Here is a 9932-nt window from a genome sequence, read left to right on the forward strand (position 1 = left end):
GTGGGGAGCGAACAGCAATAGCTGACTAACGGGAGCTCTGGTGATCAGGTAAAGTTAGAGAAGAGTTATTTGACTATCCCAGCCTTAAGATATTAAATATAGTTTAAATATTTTAAAATGTCTTATGTTACTATATTCGTTAGGTAAAAATCCGTAATAACATCTACCTAAAACTTTTAATAGCTAACTGAAATTTTCCTATGTAATAGTAGAAATAACAATAAATATCGGCTTGTACGAGTCTTGGAATTTATTTGTTCTATCATGAGTAATTTAGATTAACGTCACTTTTGCTAGAAACTAATGATTTCTGCAACATTATATGTAAAGTGGTATCATAAGATAACCTAATCCTGGTAATGTCATCAGAGTAAAAATATAAATTTCAGAGGATGATGGATCGAAACTAACAAAGATAATTATTATAATATATATAATATTAAAATGTTTTAATCAACATTAATTCAAGAATTTAGATATATTTATTCAAAAGAATGGAAATATAATACTTTAGGAAAGATACCATATGACGAAAAAAAAATAATAAAGATGTTTAGAAAAATTAAAAGATGTTTGGGTGTTTGATAGAACTTTTAATGATGTTATTTGAAGAGATTCTGAAACTTTTAAACTGGGTATAAACAAGTTAATGTTCACTGCAGAGTTAAATGAAAAAGGAAATAAATTATCACACATTAGGGTATAATTTCAGTGTTTCATTTTAATAGTTGTAAAGAATATTTTTAGAAAGATGCTTTAGATGATTATATAATTTTTTACCTCGATAATATAATGGATTAAAAATATTTATTAAATATTTAAAAGAAATATATTAGTGATCTGCATCGGGCCTATTTTTTTAAGCCCGGTCCGAACCCTAAATTTTTTTAAAATATTAGGCCCGGCCCGAACCCGTTTATTTTAAATAAAATTAGGCCCGAGCCCGGCCCGGAGTCGGGTACGGTCCGGGCCTAACTTTGCAGATCTAATTGATTATAATTTTGTTATTAGGAGATATAATTAAATAGATATTCTTAAAAAAATATGTAGTAAACTCAAACATAGGCGTATACACTATTTTATTTGGAATTTCCCCCAACAAATTTTATTAGAAGTCTTTAGATCAACTATTTAATAGGTCTTTGGATATTTTATATTTTTTTTAAATAATTTGGATTTTCTCATATTTTTTTTCTAAGTTCTTTAAATTGTAAAAGAGTCTGATAGCAAGAAACGAATAATAATTTTATTACTAAATATTTAACAATGTCATATAGTAGCTGCAATAATTTATCTATATAATTATGAAAATAATATTTTTTATGATAGATTATAGATTTTTTTCACTGCGGATCTCTATTTGTTATCTCTCTATGTCTATAATATTCTTTGATTTGCATTTTATTTGGCCCATAGCCGTGTCGCAATATGTTAGCATCGTTTTATCATAGGCACTGAAAGCATTTTGAGCGGCATACTCAAAGTCCATTAGAATATTTTGAGGTTCCATTATCTCCAGTTAGTTCTTTTAACCTATCTATGATGAAATCTATATTAGATAAGCAAAATAAGTCTCCTAGAACTAAAAAAAGTATTTACCTCCATACATCACTTACTCCAGGTGATGTGGGCTTTTAAAAAGCGGGAAAGTGGTATATTTTTGAATTAAGCACTTGCCTTATTTTCAAATATCAGTGAGAATAATAATTTAAAATTTATTATATAGATTATAATAGATCTTTAATATAACATATAAATGAATGTGTTAAATAGCCTATTAATACCAAACACTGAAGTACAAAACCGAAATGGATATGTAAAATAGTATTCATTTCAAATATTTTTTTAATCTGCATGTATCCTGATTGTTTTATATTTGTACTCTATCTTAATTTATCAAAATTTAGCAAAATATTATCATATTTAAATTTAATGAATAATTATAATGATTAATATTTAAAAATTATAACTAAATGAAAGGTCCTTGAGTGGACCATGGTAATTTTCTCTTAAAATTATATGGCAAAATAATTCTAAACATATTTTTAACTTTATTTGAGAAATAATTTCTATAATCACATGTAATTCAATCAAAAATTTATAATATATAATTTTAAAATATATCATATATTAATTGACCCAAATAATTTGAATAAATTTTTACTTTTATTTTATTTTCTTCCAGAGGAGTCAAAACCTGTTTTAATCACACTTATGCTGGAAAATATATAATTTTTCCCAGATATTATTTCTTGCATGGTTATATAAATCCATTGCTGTCAGTATATGATCATACTCCATATCCATCATCATATTAATTACTTCATATTTTAGAAAAAATGCTGACTATATCTATACGCTATATTGCACATTATATGTAATATGTAAATAACAAAAATCGTCATATTTAATTGCATTTTGTCATATTTTATGAAAATCAAAGAGGATGTATAAAGCAAGTAAGATATAAAAATAAAAAAATATAATCTTGCTTTTCTCACTATTAAAAAATCTGATATATATATTTTCGATAAAAGTTTTATTATAATGTTTTTATTTTTTTATATGATTACACATGTGAGTCATGTGAGTGTGTCAGAAACTGACTTATAATTAGGCAATAAAGTATAAGACAGATAAGTTTGATGAAAACAAAATTTATATTATTGGATTTATTTTTATCACATAAATCGGAACAAAGTATGCTTATTCGTTTTGAATGAATCAATAGATAGATATCGGAAGATATCAGAAACCCATGCCTAAGAAAACCATTTATAACTAATATAGAACCAACGAAAGAACTTGTATTTTAAAATGATGTCCCAATTAATTGAAAAATACTAGACGCTAAAAAATTTCAAAGCCAATTAAGGTTACAAATCTATTTGAAAATAAAGACAAGGTAAAGAAAAAAAGTCATTCATCCTCCAGTTGCGGTAGTTGTTATAAAATAGAAATATTCAAGATTCATATCATATGCATTAAATTTCGTGAAAATTCACAAGAGATTTAAGAAATGCATTGGAGTCCTGCTTGGGCTTCACGGTCTCGTGGTTATTTTTAGCTCGGCCCATATAGTTTATCTTTTCTTGTGTTCCAGATGATTCAGCCGAATGTATGGCATCTAATTTCACTACTCCCTTGATCGTTTGGCTCCGTGATATCTTCCTCTAGACCTAGATTATAAATATCATCTATCGTCATAGAGCTCCTGACCGCTTTCCTGACATCTTTGGAAATCGAAGCAACTTTTACCTTCTCGATAATGCGTTGAATGCCATCGAATTTGCATTGTTTATTGTTTCTGGCTACGCGTGTAACCCATGCTGAAAATGTCTTATCCATGTCAAGAATTAATTAAATATAATCATTACAAAGTTTGAACGAACGACACAATTTGTTCACAATTAACGGCTCAATTTATTATTTTAAATAAGGCTTATAGAAATTTGTTTGGGTCAGGGATTTCAAAGGAAAATACTTTCTATATTAGCAAATTAAATAAATAAACATCAGCAACTTAAATGAATATACAAATGATCTATTTTAAATATAAATTATACTATTCGCAATTAAAAAATGTACTTTTTCTACCCGTTGTTACCACATTAGGGAACTTTAGTATTTTGAAAAAGTTCATAGTTAACAACAATAACTGGAGATTCTAAAAAAAATTTATATCACAGACAAAGAATTTCTGAGATATGTAGATTTAACTTTATCTCCGTTCTCGGCCTTAAGCCCGACAACACAATATTTTTAATCCCCCTCCACCTTTTTTTTAAATATATTTTATTTAATATAATTTTAAAGATATATTTTTAATATATCTTGAATGTAATAATTTAACTAAAAAATAAACATATTTTAGAATTGAAATATTATTTTTTTTTTAAAAAAAAAATTATTAGAAACAAGTTTACATATTTATAATCATTTAGGTGTATATTTATAGATATCCTACAACTTAAGGTTTTATTTAAAAATATACCACCAAAAAAATTTCAAATAAAATTTAAAAAAGACTGTTGAATTCTGAAAATTAGAACTTCTGAAAATTGCGAAATATTACGAATCAATTTAATTCTTATACTCAAGAAATATAAAATCAAATTTCATCTAATTAGAATTGTTCAAAAAAAGGAAAAATATTTAAATTTTGAATGTCGTGACCAAAACAAAACTAGTAGTTTAAAGGAGAATTATAAATTACAACTACTTAACATTTCACACTTTTTTTAAAAAAGTTTCTTTCTAATATCTTATCGTTTGTCACCGGTTTCTTCATCATTTATTGTTCGTTTGTCCTTTGTTAATATAGTTATCGTTAGACATCACTAGTATATTTCGTTAGTTTTAATCCACAAAAAAAATCTTGTTTATATAGTATAAGCTACTGAAAGTTTATTAAAAGGAAGAATATTTTATTATATATTATATATCTTTCTTTTAATCTTTTTTTATATTCATTATGAAATTTTTAAATTTATTAGGCAATATTATATTTATGATTTGTCTTTGACTGTTATGACTCTGATCTTGTACCTGTATACTTTGATTCCGTGCTGGTTCATCATCACTTCCTCCCCTTATAAAATTTAAAGTATAAGGTATTGTATTATTAACATTTGTTTTCAAATCTATTGTACCATTATTAAGAGGTATAATATTCGTTGACATTTTTTTAATCTGGTCCAAATGTCTTTTTATAATTTTGTTTCCAGATCTATTTCATATGATAAATTTCCATCATTACGTGTTACCGTACCTTTGTCCCAAATGTTTTCCTTTAAAGTTTTATACCAAACTTTGTCACCCATCACGATATTTCTATTTGATTAATTTCATTCACTTTATCTTATTTGGGTCTAATTAAATCCCATCTGGTTCTTATAGTTCTGGAAAACATCACTTCGCTTTGTATCTTGTTGGTTGTTGCGTTTGGTGTGTGATGATAATAAAATCAGAACTTTTCTATATCTAAGTCTATTTTATTATTACTTTCCATATTCCTTTTCATGCTCATTTTCATTGATCTTATCATTCGCTCACACTGACCATTGAACTGTTGGTAGTGAGGTGCGTAGAGTATGTGTTCAATTCCATGATCTTTGCTTAATTTCTTGAATAAGATACTAGTAAAGTTAGTACCATTATCCCTGACTATTTTTTCATGTATCACTTTTACAGACATATTTAACAGTTATTAAGCTAATTATTTTTATCCATTCTTTAATTGTTGACTCAGTGGTTATGTGTCTCATTCTTCTAATAATAGGGAATTTGCTAAATGCGTCAATACATACAATAAAATTGCTATCTTCAAATTGCGCAAAGTGTATGGACACGCTTTCGAATATTTTTGTTGTTGTTTCCCGTGGGTTTTGTATATTATGAGGCTGCATATTTATTACATGCATCACAATTTTTAACCTCCTAATCTATTTCTGCATATTAACCAGGCCACCACAAATAATCTCTCGCTAATGATTTCGTTTTCCCAGCACCTAGATGCCCTTTATGCATGCAATATATCCTTTCTCATATTTTTCGGTATTATGATCCTATATTCTTTAAAGACAATCTTTAATTAATCTCAGTTCCATTTCCATATTATTATATGTTTTATTCTTTATCTATTAATGATTTTTTATATTGTTATTTACTTCCATTAATTCTATATCAATACTAGTTTCTGTAACTTGTAACTATTCTTTTAAAATTTATTGGTACCTCTCGAAATTTATCATCATTTTTTCACAATCTATCTTTTGTACCATCTCTTCTGTGTTCATTTGTGTTTATCTTGACCAACAATCCGATACTACATTTCGTTTATGAATTATCGCAAAGTCATAAGCTCCCATAGCCAAACTTCATTTTTGGAGTCGCATTGATATTGAAGAATTATCCTTGAGTCCCTTCGTAAATATATAAATGGGTGGCTTGTGATCTGTGATTATTATAATTCTCGTACCAATTAAATATTCTTTAAACTTTTTTAACACGTATATAACAGATAAAGCTTCTCTTTCAATATTTGTATAGTTTAATTCTGATTTTAATAATGCTCTTGACGCCAAAACAATTTTCTCTTTACCATCACCCTCAATATGAAATAAGACTGCGCCTAGACCTTTATTTGAAGCATCAGTTGCAATGCCTACTGGTTGATCCGGGTTATAAAAATTTAACGTAGGCGGAGTACTTATCAGTTTTTTAGGTCATCCATGCTTACTTGATGTGTGCTATCCTAACCACTTGTCTTTATTAACTATTTTGTATAAGGGATCAGCTATGTCCGCAAAATTACATAGAAATTTACGATAACAGCTCGACATCCCCAAAAAAGTTGACAATTCCTCTTTTGTCTTAGGTCCCGGAATGTATCTGCATTCGGATGTATTCCTTTGTCGTCTATATCGTGTTCTAAGAACCGTAGTCTTTTCTTTAAAAATAGGCTTTTTGTATAATTTGGTGTAGACCAATATTTTAATAACTTGTCAAATGCAATTTTTATGTTATTATTATTCATTTTTAAATTTAATTACCATGCCTCTTCCTAAAAATATTTTTAAGGTGCAAAAAAGTATAAGAGATTTCTTTATAAAAAAAAATAAGTAGTAGACATATAGTTTATAATCCTCTATTATATATAATTGGTTATAAAATATTAGGTAAAATGCCACTTTTAAAGACATATTTGACAGTTTTTACTAATAAATGCTTTTGATAATAAATATAAGCAACAATATGCAATTAATTATTTAACGCCATCTATTTAATAAAAATATTATTACAAATAAACATCTTATTATTCATACAATAGATGTAAAAAATTAGATATATTTTCTTCTCTTTTTTTACGCGTTTTTAGGAAATCATTTTTTTCTTCTAAGAAAAACAGTTTTGAGTTAAATTTTTAATATGAGTATATTTTAGATATTATTACAAACTGCTATTATTTTAAGATATAATATACCAACTTGAGATGGTATGTCAATAATATATAAAATTTTAATTGTTTTCATCATATCACTCTGGTTCTTATTTTATGCTTACAAAATGTTTCATTTCTAATATGGCATTGCCGTGTAAATAACTTATGGCTTTAATATATTTGCATAGTTTCTTCTAAAGATTTCTAGTGTTTTTGTCTTAACAATTTATCTAACATAATATATTCTGATATGTGTTAACATCGTGTGCGTCAATGACTGCCAATTAACCAGCATATATTATTTGTGTAGCTATATAAGTTAAGATAATTATTACAGCTGCTAAAAACATATGATTACATATTTTAGATAAGCAATAATGATCAAATGTGTAGTCGTTTATATATCATTAAAAATGGAAGCTTATAGAAATTTAATATCTCACAATAATTCTCTCCATTACTTATCTATTCCATCATGTTATCTAAAATGAGCTCTAACTACTATATAGTTTTTTGATTTGGATTGGTTGTTTATATTCTCTTCTTCAAAATTGTTGATTTGGTTAGGCATATAAATTTTTCCTATAAAATATTGTCTAAAATGGTAACCGAGAGTTATATTAGCTTCATGGCCTTTTGTCAATGTAAGTTGTTAAGAATTATATTATATTATGTGGTTTTTAGAAACCATTATTAATTGAAGCATATGTAAGAACTTAACCTTTTTTATCACTTTAATTCTTTAGACGCATTTTTTTTATACCAGCAATCGAAAATACTTTATATTGTAATAAATAAATGTTGTATTAAAAAATAATTTTTAGAAATGTCTTGTATTGTTTTAATCATTTTTATGCTAGTTTATCTTTTATGCATAATATAATAATGACAAAATATAAAATTCAGAATCTGTTCAGAGTTAGCAAATTTTAAAAAAGTATAATATATTAATATAAAACCCGGCCTAGGCTGGGCAATAGCAGACCGTAGGCCCGCATATTAAAGGGTTTGGGGGCTACGCCCCCAATAAAATTATTTTTTTTAGTTGAGCCACCTGAAATTGTAAAGGCTAGCGACGCCCCTCACACATGCAATAAATAAATTTCCTAGCATAAGCCCTTCCTAACTTTCATTTTATCTAAATCTCTATCACCATCTGAATTAGGGTTTTAGCTTTAAAATTTAGATCATTTAAAATATATAAGATCCTCTATGGCACAAGATCAGCTCATTGTTCTATCCTTAATTTCATTGAAACTGATATCGCTACCTTAGCAAAGATATTATATTATATCACCCATTTCCAAGCAAAAGCGTCCACAATAATTTATAATATACCAACTAGAGGTGATGCGACAATATATAAAATCTTAATTGTTTTATCATATCATTCTGATCCTTTTTTTATAGTTATAAAATATTTCATTTCTAATATAGCATCCTTGCTGTGTAAATAACTCATGGTTTCAATATATTTGCACAATTATTTCTTCCAAAAATTTTTAGAGTATTTTTTTTATCAATTTATCCAACATAATAAATTCCAATACTAGTTTACATCGTGAGTGTCATGGCTATTACGCAAATTAATTAGCATCTATTATTTGTGTTGCTATGTAATTTAAGATTATTACTACAGCTGCTGAGAGCATATGATAGCATATTTTAGATAAACAATAATGGTCAATGTGTAGTCGTTTATATAACATTTAAAATGGAAGATAATCTTTTGGAAATTTAATATCTCACCGATTACTTATCTAGCTTTCATCATGTCAACTAAAAGGAAGCTCTAACCACCATATAGTTTTATGATTTGGATTTGTTGTTTATATTCTCTTCTTCAAGAATTGTTGATTTGGTTTAGGCCTATAAATTTTTCCTTATTAGTCCATTCTATAAATGTATAAAATGGTAGCAGAGAGTTATATTAGTTTGATAACCTTTTGTCAATGTAAGTTGCTAAGAATTATATTTTTGCAATATGTGGTTTTTAAAAACTATTGTCAATTGTGGCATTCATTTGTATTTCTTTAGAAGCAAGTTTTTTTATATCAGGAATCGAAAATATTTTTTACTGTAATAAATAAATTTTGTATTAGAAAAATTATTATTTTTATAAATGTCTTGTATTGTTTTAATTATTTATATGCCAGTTTATTTTGTATGCATAATATAATAAATAACAAATATGAAATTCAGAATAATTGTTCAGTCAGAGTTAATGTTAAACAGTATTAACTTTAAAAAATTGTTTTTTTTTACATCCTTAAGCCATTTATGGCGTAACTTAAAATATTTCAAATGTAATAAGAATTGTTTCTTTCTTTTTGTTAAAAACAACTTTTATATTTTAAATCAATTTGTTTATAAACTAATATTAAACTTTAAATTTTAAAAACAACTTTTATATTTTAAATCAATTTGTTTATAAACTAATATTAAACTTTAAATTTTATAAAAACAACTTTTATATTTTAAATCAATTTGTTTATAAACTAATATTAAATTTTATATTTTATAAATCAATTTACTTAATAAACTAATGTTCAATTTTTTTATTTTTAACTTTTAAAAAAAAGATCAATTTATTATAAATTACATTAAATTAAATTGTCAATATATATAGGAAACTATTTTGAATTATGTGATCATTATATTTTTTTAATTTAAATATCAATAAATTTACGTAATATACGTCTATAACATTTATTTTCTGCCTTTGATTTCTGCAACCTTTTCAGTTAACAAATTTAAAAAAGTATAATATATTAATATAAAAAATTTGGGGCATTGGGGGGGGGGGGGCGAAGCACCTCATAGAACATTTTTTAGTTGAGCCCCCTGAGATTGTAAAGGCAATAATCAACGGTATTAGTAAAATAGCCAGTTATGTGGCAACTCAAGAAGATTTTAATTAAAGATAGTTGTTTTTTTTAGTTGTGTTTTAATTTTCTTGAGAAAAAAATACTGTGATATTTTATTAAAA

Source organism: Gordionus sp. m RMFG-2023, chromosome 4 (genome assembly GCF_954871325.1).
Source record: "Gordionus sp. m RMFG-2023 chromosome 4, tfGorSpeb1-WG-v2, whole genome shotgun sequence".
Taxonomy (NCBI): Eukaryota; Metazoa; Nematomorpha; class Gordioida; order Chordodea; family Parachordodidae; genus Gordionus; species Gordionus sp. m RMFG-2023.